Source organism: Neovison vison, chromosome 6 (assembly GCF_020171115.1).
Source record: "Neovison vison isolate M4711 chromosome 6, ASM_NN_V1, whole genome shotgun sequence".
Taxonomy (NCBI): Eukaryota; Metazoa; Chordata; class Mammalia; order Carnivora; family Mustelidae; genus Neogale; species Neogale vison.
Window position 1 is genome coordinate 37110479 of NC_058096.1, and position 19037 is coordinate 37129515.

General features: G+C 33.5%; 1 pseudogene; it reads right to left on the reverse strand.

Annotated features, from left to right (window-relative positions):
- The window catches only part of LOC122910026, a 57241-nt pseudogene extending 39788 nt beyond the window's left edge, over positions 1 to 17453 (reverse strand).
- Between the last annotated feature and the right edge of the window lie 1584 nt (positions 17454 to 19037).

Here is a 19037-nt window from a genome sequence, read left to right on the forward strand (position 1 = left end):
GCACATACAGCTTAAGTAACTTGCCCAAAGGAGTAACAATCCAAGGAAGCAGAAGTAGAATTTGAACTCAGGCACTTGCAGTTCCAGAACCCAAATATTAATCACTATGCTCTGAAAATACAATTTAAAAATATGGGAAGACAAAAGTATTATTTTTACAAAAACTCATATTGTTTCAAGAAATCTATTTTTTTTAAAGATTGTATTTATTTAAGAGAGAGAGAGAGATCACAAGTAGGCAGAGAGGCAGGCAGAGGGAGAGGGGGAAGCAGGCTCCCCGCCGAGCAGAGAACCCAACATGGGGCTCCATCCCAGGACCCTGAGACCATGACCTGAGCCAAAGGCAGATGCTTACCCCACTGAGCCACCCCCCATCTATTATTTTTTTGCATTAGTTACATATAAAATATTTACTTGAATATAAATATAAAATATTTATTTACTAAAATCTTTTTAGTCATCAATTATTTTTCCTTAAACCTTGGTACTAAAATTCTTATTTGCCCTGGATTCATAAATAAGCAAATACTGACACATAAGTCTCCATGTTGCTTGATGAAGGGCAAATTTAGTGGATGTCAATGTTGAATCTTTTGAGACTAAGAATCAGAAAGCTGGAAAATCCACTAGGATCATGAACAGCTTTGTACTAAAGACCAACATTTATAGCACATGAACAGTCAGCAAGATAAACACAAATGTCAGGGGTTGGGATAGACTAAGAGTAAGAATTTTACTTATATGGGCAGTTATCAGGTATGTCTTCTTTAATAAAATAAAGAATATATATATATATATTTAAATATATATATTTAAATTAAATATATAATTTATAAATATATATTTATAAATATATATAAATATATAAATATATATTTAAATATATATATATTTTTATAATAAAATAAAGGATATATTTAACTAGAATAAAATACCACCAATTATCAGTGTAAACTTAATTCTTTCTAAGAAAATAATTCTTCACTGAATATTTTTTAGTCAAAACCACCAGTAGAAACTGTCAACAAAATGAAAAGACAGCCTACTTATTGAGAGAAGATATTTGCAAATGATATATCCAGTAAGGGCTTACTATCTAAAACATATTAAAAAAAAAAAAAAAACTTAAACAGCTAGCACCAAAAAACCCCAAACAATCTGATTAAAAAATGTCTATTCAGAGGACCTGAATAGACATTTTTCCAAAGAAGAGATCTAGATGACCAAAAGACAAATGAAAAGATGTTCAACCTCACTAATCACCAGGGAAATGCAAATAAAAACCACAATCAGATATCACCTTATACCAGTTAGAATGTTTAAAATCAAAATGACAAGAAATAAGAAGTCTTAGGATATGGAGAAAAAGGAACATTTGTGCACTGTTGCTTGAAATTTAAATTGGTGGAAGATGATATGGAGCTTCCTCCAGAAATTAAGAATAGAAATACCATATAATCCAATAATTCTAATACTGAGTGTTACAATTATCCAAAGGAAACAAAAACACTAATATGGAAAGATATAAGCACCTGTACATTTATTGCAGCATTATTTACAATAGAAAAGATAGGGAAGCAACATGAGTGTCTATCAGTAGATAAAGGATTAAAAAATGTGTACACATGCAGACACACACACATACACATACATGGTCATGAAATATTACACAGCCATGAAAAGGAATGAAATTGTGTCATTTGAGGCATCATGGATGGACTTAAAAGGTATACCACTAAGAGGAATAAGTCAGATTGAGAAAGACAAATACTGTGAATATAAACATGTTGATTCTAAAAAAAAAAAATAATAAACAAATAAAAAGCAGATTCAGTACTACAAATAAAGATGACAAACTAATCATTGCCAAAGGGGAGGTAGGTAGACAGTGGGCAAAATGGATGAAGGGGAGAGGGACATATAGACTTCTAGTTATGGAATGAATAAGTCAGGGGAATAAAAGGCACAGAATAAGGAATACAGTCAATAAGATTATAGTAGTGATGTAGCTACACTTGTGGTGAAGAGAGCATAATGTATAAACTTGTCAAATCACTAAGTTGTATACCTGTAACTAATGTAACATTGTGTGTCAACCATACTCAAATAAGAAAAAATAGATTAAAAATTACCAATGGTCTTTACTACAATCAGTTATAAGCTTTAGCCACTGTCCACCACCCATATATACCTTCTCATGGCTAAGAGGTACTTAATAAGATAAAACATGATGCAGTATTTACCTAGGTAACAAAGAACTATGTAAGAATCTCTGGTGGAGTTTTTCTATAAGATACAAGTTACTTTTTTCCTTTATCAATATAGTGATACATGCATATTCTACTTAGAGTTGAAATTTTAACTATGCAGTAATAAGTATGGAGAAGTAAAATTTTAATCTTTCTATGTTTTAAAAAATTGCTCATTCACAAGAGTCACAACTGTATGATACACATATTACATGAAATGATATATATCATATATATATAATTTGTTTTATTTTAAAAATATTCAACATGCAGGGGCGCCTGGGTGGCTCAGTGGGTTAAGCTGCTGCCTTCGTCTCAGGTCATGATCTCAGGGTCCTGGGATCGGGTCCCGCATCGGGCTCTCTGCTCAGCGGGGAGCCTGCTTCCCTCTCTTTCTCTCTCTGCCTGCCTCTCCATCTACTTGTGATTTCTCTCTGTCAAATAAATAAATAAAATCTTTTAAAAAAATATTCAACATGCATTATATGTGTGTATATGTGAGGATTCACCTGGAAACAACTTTAACATTTAATGCAAAATTAAGATCTTAAGACAAAGTTCTTTTAGACGAAATGGTAAAATTAGTATAAAATAAACAAAGAGTGTAAAGCAGAGCATTGACTGGATATAGCTAAAAGATTATAGGCCAAAATGATACCTCCAGGATTTTAATTTGACAGTAGTCAAACATGATTGAGGAGAAATTAACATATTCTTCACTTTCAGAAAATTGATTTGCTGTATTTGTCTTGTTTTTCAATTGTCACAGGCACTGTGGGATTTGTTTGTTTGCAATAAACATTTCATACAAATTTTAAAGTAAACTTCTGCAGATGTGTCTTACAAAATGAGGTGTATATGACCACTTACTGGTACAGAAATCAAATTTATTTGATCTTCTGTTTGTATCTGTCAATCAAAAAGAAAGTGAAGAAATGCTCCATAAGGAATAAAATCTATTTATATATTGAGTAGCTTGGCAATGTGGTTATAAACAAAATAAAAATTTCTGCAGAACTTGAAGTTATAGAATTTAGGGGCTTTTCTTTCCAAAAAAAAAAAAACACATTCATAACTTATAGAAAAAGCAATATTATATTTTATGCAGTGGCAGATCACTGAAATAAGTTATTGAATACCTTTGTTGAAAATTTAGTAGCTGGTTATCTCCTCTAACTGGTAAACTTTGATTTATCTTCCTAAAATGATCAAAGCAGTGAGAAAAGTGTATTATTTTGTCTTTACTATAATATTATGTATTTTTATCATCTTCATAATATTAGATATAAAAAGTGATTAGATAACTTAAATGTCTAAGTATGAAGTTAAATTTATGAGTATAATTTTTCTAATTAAACTTATATTGAAATTTCAATAAGTAAATAATAATTTGACAATAATGTATGTCTTATAAGATGTGAAAAGTTGAAATTAAAATATTCATCCTAGAATAATTTATAGCTCATTGAATTACTAAAAAAAAAGCATCTTAAAACTTTTCACCATGGAGTTCTTTGCTCTGTTACCTACTCTTTTTTGGAGAACTAATATTAAAACATTCTAGTTTCACCACAAAAATTGTAATTATATTTTACTGGAAGGAATAAAAGCTCAAGTGAATGGTTTTTAATTGGGAGATTGAGTTTAAAAACTTAAATACTTTTTTTTTTCGAAAAACTTAAATACATTTTTAAAATGATCTATTGCTTTCTTTTCTCAGTGCTTTAACTCAGTAAAGTGTCTATTAAACAATCCTGTTAAAAAAATCTTACCATCATTAACTTGAGATTATAATATTTCATATATTTTCTTAATTCAGTGGAAAAACATTTAATGTAGGCTCGATGTCAAATGTAGTATTATCCAAAAGCAAATCGTGCTGTAAGTCCTCAAGTGCAAAAGTATCCCAGATAATCCCTAAGTGGTGGATTAATATTTGTACCCTGTTCAAATAATGGACCCTTACAAATTTGAGAAGATACAAAAAAATATGAAAAATTCTTTGACATCTTACTTTCACTTATGAGAAATTTCCCATGAGAAAACTATTGCTGTAAAATTAATCACAAAATAAAACTTTTTAAATTTTGACAACTTTTTTACCAAATTAAAGGGTCAAACAAAAAAAGTGACTTTAGAGAAGGTAAATTTTTAAAAACCTAACATTTATTAGGTCTATTTAATATGCTTGCCACTGTTCTAAGTGTCTTTAGGCATATTTTTTCTTTTAATTTCCATATTGATTCCATTAAATTGGTATGAGCATTATATCTGTTATTTTTAGATAACATGACCAAGGCACAGAGGATTTAAGAAACTTGTCAGGGGTTGCCCAGGTAATAGAAGGGAGAGCCAGATTTTGAATCCAGGCAACTGGGCTCAGGAACTTATGTGTTTTAACAATACATAGCAAAAATAAAATTCTTAAACACAAACAGCTAGTAAGTGGGGGTAAACATAACATAATCTCAGAAGTGAATGTAGTATTTTTGTTAGGTTAAAAATACAATATTAAGCATAAATAAAGGATAAAAGTCTATATTAGTACTCTAAACACTAGAATACAATTATCCACAAAACTATAATTACTTCTGAATAATAAAACATTTATATATGTTAGGAAAAATATTAACTCCAATTTGATATAGTGATCAATAATAGTTACAAAATAAGGAAAATTACTTCTAAAGCATAAATGACTCATCTACTTCCTTTTTCTGGATACTGTATATTTTATTTAATCCTTGGAGAAAGTAAGAAAACACATCTCACTAACAAGCAGAGGGAGAAAAATCTATCTGGTGTCATGCATTATGCTCTTTTGACAAATGAGGATTATAAACTAAAGGATTTACTTTTCTCTAGATATGTATTTAATATAGATTTAGACTACTGTCTTTTTCTCTTTTACTTTATTATGCTTTGGGACACTCAAACTACTTACATAATTTGAATCTATATCACAAGAATTCTAAATCTCTTCTGCCTTTCCTTGCATTAGCACTAAATCCTTTATCTCTGTGTGTCTATAAAATACTGCTGATTTCATCATTTCATTAAATTAAGAATTTATAGTAATTTTTAGTGAATTACAATCAATTCCTGGTTTCTCAGGCAGGAATTAAAGGCTTTTTAAATAGTCAAAATCAATCTATGTTCCTTGAATTCCAGATATTGCTATCAAGTATTATAAAGTTAGATTGCTTCAAGTAGCCCTACAAAATGTTATGATGCTATTAAAACTTACTTAAAAGTCAATTGCTGTACATACATATATTTTATATACAGACATACACAAACATATGCATATAAAAGAAAATGTCAGTATTATGTTTTAGCTATTTTGTGATCTCTAGACACTTAAAGAAGGAACTAGCTGGTATTTATATCAAAACATTGTATATTAATAACTATAATTAGTATATCTAAGCAATAATTCTAACCAATATCTATGAATAACAATATAATGTTTATTATAAAAATATCACTTGAATGAAGTACTAGCTTTCTCTAGTCCATGTTGGGAATTCATTAAATAGTTGTTCAATAGACAAATGAGAATATCAATGAATGTGAAGGGTAAATATTTTGAAACCTGCATTCCTAAGGGGGGGGAACAGTAGAAACTCATTGCTTCAAAGTAATAACAGATGGCACTTTTAGGATCTTATGAGAGGTTATATAGTAAAATAGCAAAAAGAAGGATGGTTAAACATGGTATTTCACGCAAAACCATGCTAAGCATTTGATCCTAGACTACTTGTACACTGAGATGACATTGTAGATAAAATGTCTTACACGGGCCTTGTACTTCTTTACAAACTATTTCTTCATGGATCATATTCAGATGAAATTTACTTACTACCACTGATAAAGTGAATTGAATTTAACAATATCACAATACATATACGGCATATTTTATCTGTTCCAAAATTTTATTTTTGTACATTTGCTGTTACTGAAGTTTCAAGTTACTGAAGTTTCAAGTCTCAAAACTAGGGCAAGGAATAGACAATCTTTTAGAGAAATCTCTAGGGCATAACCTTTCTCAACTGCATGCTTTTATTCTTGTAATCAGGGACACAACTGAATCAGCACATGCTGACAAGTACGCTTACACAGGCTTCATAGACATTGTCCAGAACTACATTGGGAGAGTAATTCTGACATAAGAGATGTAGACTTTTCCTTTAACTAGTTTTTTCCGTGTTTGTCCATTTTGCCCATCTTGTATGATCATTAGTCTTTGTTCAAGGATGCTAGATAATCAATGAAGGCAGAAGAGCCAGTAGCTCATAGCCGGTATTTAGTCAAGAAAAATGCTGTAGCCCACACCACCAGCACAAATCGACATTTCAAAAGGCCTCTCTTAAATTGCTCACTGGAAAAACAGTCATCATCAGTGCTAAAATGGACTTTACATCATGAATACTTCATAGCTGTGTATACATAGTGAAGGTAGAAGGTCACCATAAGAGGTCTCAAAATGAATTTTTCTTCTGTGACTTGAAATAAACACTAAAAATAATAATTTGTCAACTAAAATGGCTAAAGAAAGGTTATGCCATTTTAAAGCATTTTACATGTAAAGATATATGTAAATAAACACAAGAAATTGTTCAGCTTTTATATTGTCTTTCTTCAAATTACCATATTCTGATTTCTAATACCATAGATTATTTTTCTTGTTTTTGGCTTTTGAATAAATAGAACCAGGCATTAATCACCTTTTATGTTTGTCTACTTTTGTGCAACATTTCTTCATATGCGCAATTCACTCTTACAGATAGAGCAGTGGTTCATTTACAACTTTCTGCATTCTGTTGTTGATGTACATTTTGACTGCAGTTTGCAATTATAACACATAAGGACACTTTGAAAAGTGTGTATATGTCCCTTAGTATACATATGTACAGATTTCTGTTCAGTTCATACCTAGAAGTGAAATCCTGGCTCATAGGACACCTCCACTTTAACATTTAGTAAATACTGCAAAATAGTTTTCCAATGTGTTTACAACAATTTATACCACCTTAAGACAGTTGAAAAAATTCTAGTATTTCATATCCTCATTACAATTTGGGATTGTTGAGTCTTTAGAACATAATCCTTTTTTTCTAGAATTTTATACTTTTTGATGAATGATTCTTACACTAATAAGTGTGATTTCACATGTCTATTGGTCATTCCACATCTTCAGTTTTGAAGTTATAGTTTAAATATTTTGCTCATTTAAAAAAATTATTTTCCTTGCTACTTTTATATAATTTACTGAGAAATGTGTGTACAAATTTTCCACTATCATAGTGTTCCACTATTATTTTCATTTTCCTTTAATTTTGTCATTTTTGTTTTTTACATATTTGGGGTTACTAGGAGCTTAGAAATCAAAGATTGCTGTATCTTCCCAGTAGCACTCCCATTTTATCATCAGAACATGCCCCTCCTTTCTACAGTATCCATTTCTTTTTTTTTTTTCTCCCAATTTATTTATTTTCAGAAAAACAGTATTCATTATTTTTTCACCACACCCAGTGCTCCATGCAAGCTGTGCCCTCTATAATACCCACCACCTGGTATCCCAACTTCCCACCCCCCCGCCACTTCAAACCCCTCAGACTGTTTTTCAGAGTCCATAGTCTCTCATGATTCACCTCCCCTTCCAATTTACCCAAATTCCCTACTACTCTCTAACGCCCCTTGTCCTCCATGCTATTGGTTATGCTCCACAAATGAGTGAAACCATATGATAATTGACTCTCTCTGCTTGACTGATTTCACTCAGCATAATCTCTTCCAGTCCCGTCCATGTTGCTACAAAAGTTGGATATTCGTCCTTTCTGATGGAGGCATAATACTCCATAGTGTATATGGACCACATCTTTCTTATCCATTCATCTGTTGAAGGGCATCTTGGTTCTTTCCATCGTAGGGAAGCTCTATTTTTAATTTCTTGAGGAATCTCCACACTGTTCTCCAAAGAGGCTGCACCAACTTGCATTCCCACCAACAGTGTAAGAGGGTTCCCCTTTATCCACATCCTCTCCAACACATGTTGTTTCCTGTTTTGTTAATTTTGGCCATTCTAACTGGTGTAAGGTAATATCTCAATGTGGTTTTAATTTGAATCTCCCTGAGGGCTAATGATCTATAATGAACTCCTCAAACTCAACCCACACGAAACAGACAAACACATCAAAAAATGGGCAGAAGATATGAACAGACACTTCTCCAATCAAGACATACAAATGGCTATCAGATACAGTATCCATTTCTAATCTTAAATCTACCTCATCTGTTACCAGTATATTGTGTCATCTCTCTGTTTGCTAGTGTTTCGTAGTATAAGTTTTTCATCCCTTTATGTATGTTTTTTATAGTTGTTTTGTTCTTTGTTTTATTTTTATCCAGTCTGCTAGTCCCTGACTTAGATGTAGTTCATCCCTTCTTTGAAATTAAGATAGCTTCTGTTGTTTTATTAATAAATATATTTATTATTGAGCATCATTAAAATATAATTTGAAAGCATATTATATTGCAATATATTTCCTTTAATATTCTATATTTTATTTTATGCTTTTAAAAACGTTATCAGAAGAAGCCCAACATTTCATTACCGCCTAAAAAAAAAAAGCCTCCCAAACAGCCCCAGATGTTCAGCTAAGCTCACTGAATTTTCTTCCCCTGAACCTAGGTCCATAATTCATTATGTTGTTAATACTCCACTGCCTTCAAACATATACCTCCTTTTCTTGCCCCTCCAATCCTTAATTTTTGTTCTTGGTGAAGGGATAGATCTATCTTATTCTGTCCAATATTATTACTAGATGTAAACTATTCCATTTTATTTTCATATTGGTCACTGATCATATGTGGGTAAGTCATTGATTTTTGAAACTCACCTATCTTCCTGAATTCTCTTACTGTTTTCAAAAATTTTCAATTGATTCTTTTGGCCCTCCCAGGGAAAGAATTACATGGTATGTAAAATATAATATGTCCTTCCTATTCCTATTTTTCATATTTTTTCTTATAAGTAGTTTTTTTGCTTAGTATTTTTTTATTAATTTCTTTTCAGCATAAAAGAATTCATTGTTTATGCACACACCCAGTGCTCCATGCCATATGTGCCCTCCATAATAACCCACCACCTGGATCCCCCACTTCCCACCCCCCACCCCTTCAAAACCCTCAGATTGTTTTTCAGAGTCTATAGTCTCTCATGGTTCATCTCCCCTTCCAATTTCCCTCAACTCCCTTCTTCTCTCCATTTCCCTATGTCCTCCATGTTATTTGTTATGCACCACAAATAAGTGAAACCATATGATAATTGACTCTCTCTGCTTGACTTATTTCACTCAGCATAATCTCTTTCAGTCCCGTCCATGTTGCTACAAAAGTTGGATATTCATCCTTTCTGATGGAGATATAGTACTCCACAGAGGCAACCCACGGAATGGGAGAAGATATTTGCAAATGACACTACAGACAAAAGGTTGATATCCAGGATCTATAAAGAACTCCTCAAACTTGGGGCACCTGGGTGGCTCAGTGGGTTAAGCCGCTGCCTTCGACTCAGGTCATGATCTCAGGGTCCTGGGATCAAGTCCCACATCGGGCTCTCTGCTCTGCAGGGAGCCTGCTTCCTCCTCTACCTCTCTCTGCCTGCCTGTCTGCCTGCTTGTGATCTCTGTCTGTCAAATAAATAAATAAAATCTTTAAAAAAAAAAAAAAAGAACTCCTCAAACTCAACACACACAAAACAGGTAATCATGTCAAAAAATGGGCAGAAGACATGAACAGATACTTCTCCAATGAAGACATACAAATGGCTATCAGACACATGAAAAAATGTTCATCATCACTAACCATCAGGGAGATTCAAATTAAAACCACATTGAGATACCACCTTACACCAGTTAGAATGGCCAAAATTAGCAAAACAGGAAACAATGTGTGTTGAAAAAAGTGTAGAGAAAGGGGAACCCTCTTAAACTGTTGGTGGGAATGCAAGTTGGTGCAGCCTCTTTGGAGAACAGTGTGGAGATTCCTCAAGAAATTAAAAATAGAGCTTCCTTATGACCCTGCAATTGCACTACTGAGTATTTACCCCATAGATACAGATGTAGTGAGAAGAAGGGCCATCTGTACCCCAATGTTTATAACAGCAATGGCCACGGTTGCCAAACTGTGGAAAGAACCAAGATGCCCTTCAGTGGATGGATGGATAAGGAAGATGTGGTCCATATATACTATGGAGTATTATGCTTAATATTTTTTTTGAATAACATGTAAAAACATTGATTAAAATGGGGATCACTGTATTGTTCCAGATAATAAAGTAAATGGGGATCACTGCATTGTTCCAGATAATAAAGTAAATGTTTCTTACCTCATCAATTACTATGATTATGACTTCTGCTTTTAACATTAACAAAATATCAATCTACTCATTTCTTTTCTTTCCTTTCCTTTTCTTTTATCTCTTTTCTTTTTTTCTTTTCCTTTTTTCTCTCTTTTTTCTGAAAAAGAGGGGGGTGGAGGGGGAGAGAGGGAGAGAGAGAGAGAATACCAAGCAGGCTCCACACCCAGCACAGCACCCAACGTGGGGCTCAATGTCTCGACCCTGAGATCATGACCTGAGACAAAATCAAAGATGATTAACTGACTGAGCATCCCAGGCTCTCCTATTCTTATTTCTATTTCATTGTATATAATCAGAAGTGGATGCTAAAATGTATAATGCATTTTTAACATCTCTGAAGATAATTATTTAATTACTTATTCCTTTGGTTAGTATATAACTAGTTTACCTAGTATTTCATACCTTTGCATCACTTCATTGAACCATTTTGGTCATGTTTTATCATTCTTGAAATATGGTGATGAATTCTTTGTCAGTATTTTTTTTTTGTATTTACTTATGAGTGATGTCATTTGGTAGACTTTTTCTGGTCTTAGTTTGATAATAATATAAATGGTTATATTTTTATAAATGAAATCATAAAACATATTTGTAATCCTTCATGCTTTCTTATTGTTTCCTTTTTTTTAATGTTTCAAGTTTTTATTGAAATTCTTGTTAGTTAACATATAGTGTGATTTGAGTTTCAGGAGTAGTAGAATCTAGTGATTCATCACTTAATGCAACACTCAGTGCTCATCAAAACAAGGGCCCTCCTTGATACCCATCACCCATTTAGCCCACCCCCCATCCACCTCCCTCCATCAACCCTTAGTTTGTCCTCTATAGTTAAGAGTCTTTTATGGTTTGCTTCCCTCTTTCTCTTTTTGTTGCCCTTCCCCTATGTTCATCTTTTTTACTTCTTAAACTCCACATATGAGTGAAATCATATGGTATTTGTCTTTCTATGACTGACTTATTTTGCTTAGCGTAATTTACTTTGGTTCCATCCACATCATTAAATGGCAAGATCGCATCCTTTTTGATGGCTGAGTAATATTGTGTTGTGTACATATTCTACCTCTTTTCATCTGTTCATTAATCAATAGACATATGGGTTCTTTCCATAATCTGGCTATTGTTGTTAATGCTGCTATAAACATTCCAGTCTATGTGTCCCTTTGAATCAGTATTTTTGTATCCTTTGGGTAAAACCTAGTAGTGCAATTGCAAGGTTATAGGTAGTTCTATTATCAGTTTTTTGAGAAACCTCCATACTGTTTTCCAGGAAAGCAAACTGCACCAGTTTGCATTTGCATTCCTACCAACAGAATAAGAAGCTTCCCTGTTCTCCATATCCTTGCCAATATCTGTTGTATCCTGTGTTGTTAATTTGAGCCATTCCAACAATGAGGTGATATTACATTATAGTTTTGATTCGTATTTCCCTGATGATGAGTAATGTTGACCATCTTTTCAAGTGTCTGTTAGCCATCTGCATGTTTTCTTCAGAAAAAAAAAATGTCTATTCATTTTTTTCTGTTCGTGTTTCAATGGGATTATTTGTTTTTTGGATGTTGAGCTTGACAATTCTTAATAGATTTTGGATACTAAGCCTTTATCCGATATGTCATTTACAAATAGATTCTCCCATTCTGAAAGCTGCCTTTCAGTTTGTCGATTTTCTCCTTTACTGTACAGAAGCTTTTTTTATTTTGATGAAGTCCCAATAGTTCATTTTGCTTTTGTTTCCCTTGCCTCAGGAGACCTATCTGGTAAGAAGTTCTATAGCCAATGTAAAAGAGGTTGCTCCCTGTGCTTTCTAGGCCTTGGATGGTTTCTTGTCTCACATTTAGGTCTTTCATCCATTTTGAATTTATAATTTTATGTATGGTGTAATAAAATGGTCCAGTTTCATTTTTCTGCATATTGCTGTCCAGTTTTCCCAACACCATTTTTTAAAAAGACTGCTTTTTTCCCACTGAATATTCTTTCCTTCATTGTCAAATATTAGTTGACCATATAGTTGTGGGTCCATTTCTGGGTTTTCTATTCTATTCCATTCATCTGTGTGTCTGTTTTTGTGCCAGTACCATACTGTCTTGATGACTAGAATTTATAATATAGCTTGGAGACCAGAATAGTGATGTCTCCAGCTTTGTTTTTCTTTTTCAGGATTGCTTTGGTTACTCAAGGTCTTTTGTGATTCTATACAATATTAGGATTTGTTGTGAAACATGCTGGAGGTATTTTGATAGGGATTGCCATAAATGTGTAGATTGGTTTGAATAGTTAGATATTTGAACAATATTTGTTCTTCCATCCATGAGCATGGGATGTTTTTCCATTTCTTTGTATCATCTTTAATTTCTTTAATAAGGGTTTTGTAGTTTTCAGAGTACAGTATTTTTAACCTCTTTGATCAGGTTTATTCCTAGGTATCTTATGTTTTTTGGTGCAACTATAAATTGGATAGATTCTCTTTCTGTAGTTTCATTATTGGTGTATAAAAATACAACAGATTTCTGTACATTGATTTTGTGTCCTGCAACTTTATTGAATTTGTGAATCAGTTCTAGCAATTTTTTGATGGACTCTTCAGAGTTTTCTATATACATTATCATGTCATCTGTGAATAAGGAAAGTTTGACTTCTTTCTTGCCCATGTGGATTCTTTTATTTCTTTTTGTCGTCTGATTACTTTCTGTACTATGTTAAATAACAATGATAAGAGTGGACATATTTGTTTTGTTCCTGACCATAGAGGAAAAGCTCTCAGGTTTTCCCCATTGAGGATTATATTAACTTCGGATCTTTCACAAATGGCCTTTATCATATTGAGGTATTGTCTCCCTAAATCTACTTTGTTAAAAGTTTTTATCAAGAATGGATGCTATACTTTGTCAAGTGTTGTTTTTATTTTTTGTTTTCCTGCATCTATTGAGAGAATCACCTGGTTCTTATTCCGTCTTTTATTATTGTGGATTTTCCCTTTGATTAATTTGTGAATATTGAGTCATTCTCACAGCCCAGGAATAAATGTCACTTAATTGCTGTGCATGATTCCTGCAATGTACTTTTGGATTCAATTTGCTAATATTTCATTGAGAATTTTTGCATCCATGTTCATCAGGGACATTGACCTGTAATTCTTTTCAGTGGGATCTTTGTCCAGTTTTCAAATTAAGATAATGCTGGCTTCATAGAATGAGTTTGGAAATTTTCCTTCCATTTCTATTTTTTTGGAATAGTCTAAGAAAAATAGGTACTAACTCTTCATTAAATGTTTGGTAGAATTCCCCCTGGGAAGCCTTCTCGCCCTAGACTCTTGTTTTGGGGGAGGTTTTTGATTACAGATTCAATTTCTTTTCTGGCTATCATCAGTCTGTTCAATTTTTATATATCTTCTTGTTTTAATTTTGTTAGTTTACATGTTTCTAGGCATTTTATCCATTTATTCCAGCTTGCCCATTTAAGGCCTATAATTTTTCCTAATATTCTGTTATAATTGTTTGTATTTCTGTGGTGTTTCTTGTGGTCTCTCCTCTCTCACTGGTGATTTTTTTTTTTAAATTTCTGTTCTTTCTGTCTTCTTTTTGAAAAGTTTGACTGGAGTTTTATCAATTTAATTCTTTCAGAGAACCAGGTCCTAGTTCACTGATCTGTTGTAGTTTCTGCTTGTTTCCATATCATTAATTTTGCTCTAATCTTTATTATTTCCTTTCTGCTGGATTTAGACTTCATTTGCTTCTTTTTCTAGATTATTTATGTATAAAGTTAAGTTGTGTATTTGGGTTTTTTCTTGATTCTGTAGGTGCATCTGCATAACTATATACTTTCTCCTATGTCCACTTTTACTGCATCCCAAAGGTTTTGGACCATTGTGTTTTCATTTTTCATTTGTTTCCATGTATTTTTGTTTGTTTATTTCTTCTTTTATTTTCTGGTTAGTCCATCCATTCTTCAGTAAGATGTTCTCTAACTTCTATGTATTTGTGGTCTTCCCAATTTTTTTCTTGTGGTTGACTTTAAGTTTCATAGCATTGTGTTCAGAAAATGTGCATGGTATGATCTCAGTCTTTATTTGTTGAGGCCTGATTTGGACACAGTATCTGATCTATTTTGAAGAATGTCCCATGTGCACTCAAAAATGATGTGTTTTCTGTTACTTTAGGATGGAATGTTCTGAGTATATCTATTAAGTCCATCTGGTACAGTGTGTCATACACAGCCATTGTTTCTTTGTTGATTTTTCTGCATTGATGATCTATCCATTGATGTAAGTAGGGTGTTAAAGTCCCCTACTATTATTATATTACTATCAGTGAGTTTATGTTTATTATTAATTATTATATATATCTGGGTGCTCCCAACATGGAAGCATAAACGCTTATAATTATTAGATCTTCTTGTTGGATAGACCCCTTTATTATGATATAGTGCCCTTCATCATCTCTTGTTACAGTCTTTGGTTTAAAATATAGTATGTCTGATACAAGTATGGCTCCTCTGGCTTTCTTTGACATCCATCAGAATGATAAATGGTTCTCTATCCTCTCACATTCAATATGCAGGTGTCTTTAAATCTAAAATGAGTCTTTTGCAGCATATGATGGGTCTTACTTTTTTATCCATTCTGATACCCTATGTCTTTGGAGTATTTAGTCTATTTACATTCAGAGTGATTATTGATAGATATGAACTTAGTGCCATTGTATTACCTGTAAAGTTGTTTCTGGAGATTTTCTCTGTTCCTTTTTAGTCTTTGCTGTGTTTGGTCTTCCTCACTCAAAGAGTTCCCTATAATATTTCTTTCAGGCTTTGTTTAGTAATCACAAACTCCTTTAGTTTTTCTTTGTCCAAGAACTCTTTATCTCTCCTTCTATTCTGAATGACAGCCTTGTTAGATAAAGTATTCTTGTCTGAATATTTTTCTCATTCAGCACATTGATATATCATGCTATTCTCTTCTAGCCTGCCAAGTTTCTGAAGATAGGTCTGCTGCTAATGCTATTTGTCTTCACTTATAAACTAAGGCTTTCTTTTCCCTTGCTGCTTTTAGAGGTGCTGGTTTTGTTTTGTTTTGTTTTGTTTTCCCTTATCTCTGTATTTTGAAAATTTTACTACAGCATGTTGGTTTTGGCCTGCTTTTGTTCATTTTGATGGGAATTCTCTGTACCTCCTGGATTTGGATGTCTGTTTCCTTCCCCAAGATAAGGAACTTTTCAGCTATAACTTGCTTACATAAACTTTTTGCCCCTTTCCCCTTTCTTCTTCTACTAGGATTCCTCTGATACCAACATTATTGTGCTTTATGCAGTGGCTGAGTTCCCTGAGTCAGCATTTATGATCCAACATTTTTCTTTCCCTCTTCTTTTTAGCTTCAGTATTCTATATAATTATTCATTCCTCTTTTTCTTTCACCTTTGTTGTTATTACATCCAGTCAGTTTTGCATCTCAGGTTATAGCACTTTTTATTTCAGCTATTTTAGGCCTTTTATCTCTACGATAAGGGACTCCCTGGGGCCTTCTATGCTTTTATCAAACCCAGCTAGTATCCTTATGATGTTGTTGTAAATTCTGGATCAGGCATATTATTTATATCTGTTTTGATTAGATCCCTGGCCATGACTTTTTTCTTATTTTTTCTTTTGGAATGAATTCATCTGTCTTGGCATTATGTCTAGGTCTCTCTTCTTATCAGTTTTATGAAAGCCTGTTAAATTTTCTGCTCCTGAGAGTAATGGTCTTATGAAGAAGTCATATGCTGTCCAGAGTCTGGCACGTCAAGAAGTATTTTTGATAGGTTGGTGTACTCTGCTGTTGTGTTTTGGCTGCTCTTTCCCTGAAGTTAGTCTTCTGACTTCTCCTTACCTGAAGTGGGGTATTTGTACCCTTGCCAGTGTGTGGCAATTTTTAAGTAGGTGTGCTCTGGTCTGCTTGTTAAAAGAGATCTGATCCTATATCCAATAGAGATGAAACTTTGCAGTTTTACCATCAGGAGACTTAGTGCATGCAGGGGGTTTGTGCTCATCTTCTGGGGGGCGGGTCTGCTGCTCTGGTTCTCAGGTATACTTCTTCTAGTAAAGAAGCATTTGCAAAGTGCAGGGCTACAGGGTTTAGTGTAAACAGCTTAGGTCACCATTGTGGGCACTGTGCTACTCACTGAAATCAACCCATGCTAATGGGTTGAAAAATGACAACAGCCCTCTCCCTCATCCCTGAAGAGGGGAGTTCACACCCTCTGTTGTCTCAGTAACCCTCACAGAAGTATGAATAATCTCCCTTCATGTTTCCTAGGCATCCCTCATATACCTGCTTTCACCCTGTTGGTGTCCAGAACATTTGACTGACACACCTGTGTTTTATCCTAAGCAGGCTAGCTAAGTTTCAAAATTCCAAACTTTAGAGACCCAGCATGGCATGAATGTACACTGGTCCTCTAGGGGAGGGTCCCCTTGAGCTGGGACTGGTGTTGGTTTGTCCCAGAAGGACAGTTACACGAATTGCACAGAACTTGGTAGTTTAGAGTGAAATGCTGCAAAAAACCTGTGTCCAGGTTAGTTGTCCTTAGCAGCTGTCTCTATCCCTATGTTAAGTGAGGGATGATGTGATTGCACAGTCAGCTCTTCAGTCCCCTGAGAGGCAGTGCTACCTCTCTCAGATGCATTCCCGGAGGGGGGAAATGCCCCCCCCAGAGAGTACCTGGGGATCTTCTGATCATGCTGTCAACTTCTGGATCCCTGCTATCCTTCTCTATAGGAACATCACAGCACCTGCCAAGCTCCACACCGGCCATGGTGCAGACTTTTAAAACCAGTCATTGAACTCCTCTTGTTATAAAAGCTCAGAGTAACCAGCCCCTTTCATTTTCCCAGTCAGTAGTTTTGGAGAAGTGTTTTTTCTGGTGTAATCCATTGTGCACTGCCCTGTCTTGCACTCTCTCTCTCTTCTATTTCCATGATCAGGGGTGCCTCCCCTCCACAGCACCAGTGATTCTTTTCCTCCCCAAATAATGTCTCCACACCTCTTACCTTCCACAGTATGACCCCTTCTCTCTCTCTGTTGTGCAGTTTGTTCTATCAATCTTCAGATCAATTTCTTGGGTTTTCAGAATGTTTTGATATTTATTTAGCTGTTTTGCAGGGACAAGGCAAACATGGGGACCTCTTACTATCCACCATCTTAACAATTCCCTTTCATAATCTTTAATGTAAGAGGTATTACTCAAATGTTTGCTTAAATAACAATAAGCTGAGCCTGGAAGAGAAAATGTTAAAAATAAATATTATATTTTGAGAATAATTCTACATAAATAAACTAAAATAAATCAAAATTATTTAAAAAATCAGACTACTGAAATTTAAATATTAATCATCTATTTGTCTTTGTGATCACCTAGGCAAATTAATTATAAATTGAGATATTTTACTTTCATTTGTTTGTATCCATAAAAGGTTATAAATACCTTCAGAAAAAATAATAATAAAATATATTTTTTAAAACCAGTATATATGTATTTTTTAAAACCAGTATATATGTATATATGTGTATATACACATGTACACACACACACACATACATACACTGGACACATACTATGTATATATGGTTTTTATTAATTTTTTAAAAAATTTTCATCTACTTTTTGGGGTGAAATCATATTGATCCATAATGTTGTTTAGGTGAACTATGCATTTAGGTTTAGGAGTACTGAACATGAATTTTAGAATTATTAATTATCTGCAGACAACTTAGCAATCAACATACTAAGTAGAATACAAAGTTTTCTGACATGTATTTCTTAATTTTCTTTATGAATTTAATATTTTCCATAGTTCCACAGCCTTTCATCTGTGACAAAGAGGCATTTGAGATTTTATCTCTTAAGTCCACCATTAGCTTAGGTTAGAAAAGCAAAATAAGAATACTTAGGAGAAAAAAAAAGAGAGAAGAGAATAACTTAAGTCTACTACATATAAACTGAAGTTCCATTATGTGCTTAAATAATCTTAAAAAAAAAAAAAACACCTCGAGATAAAGCTATCTAATTATCCTCTTATTGACTCTTCCCTCATAGGTTCGGCTGTGTAGTTCCTGCTTTAACCTGTCACCATAGAGTCCTTTCTATAAGTGTCCCTGATGGCCTGATTGGGCCATATTTAAAATTCCAATTTTCTATTTTATAAAACAGTGGATATTTTCGGTTACCTTAAATTATTCTACTTATCTAACTTTGTTATCTCTTGCAGACTTTTTTATATCAGACAGTGTGTTTCAGTGTGTTTCCTTGCCATCCTCTTCTCTTAGTTTTATAAAGTATACCCAGAATTGTCCCCACCCTCAATATTTAACAGAGAATTCCATTATATGTGCTATTTAA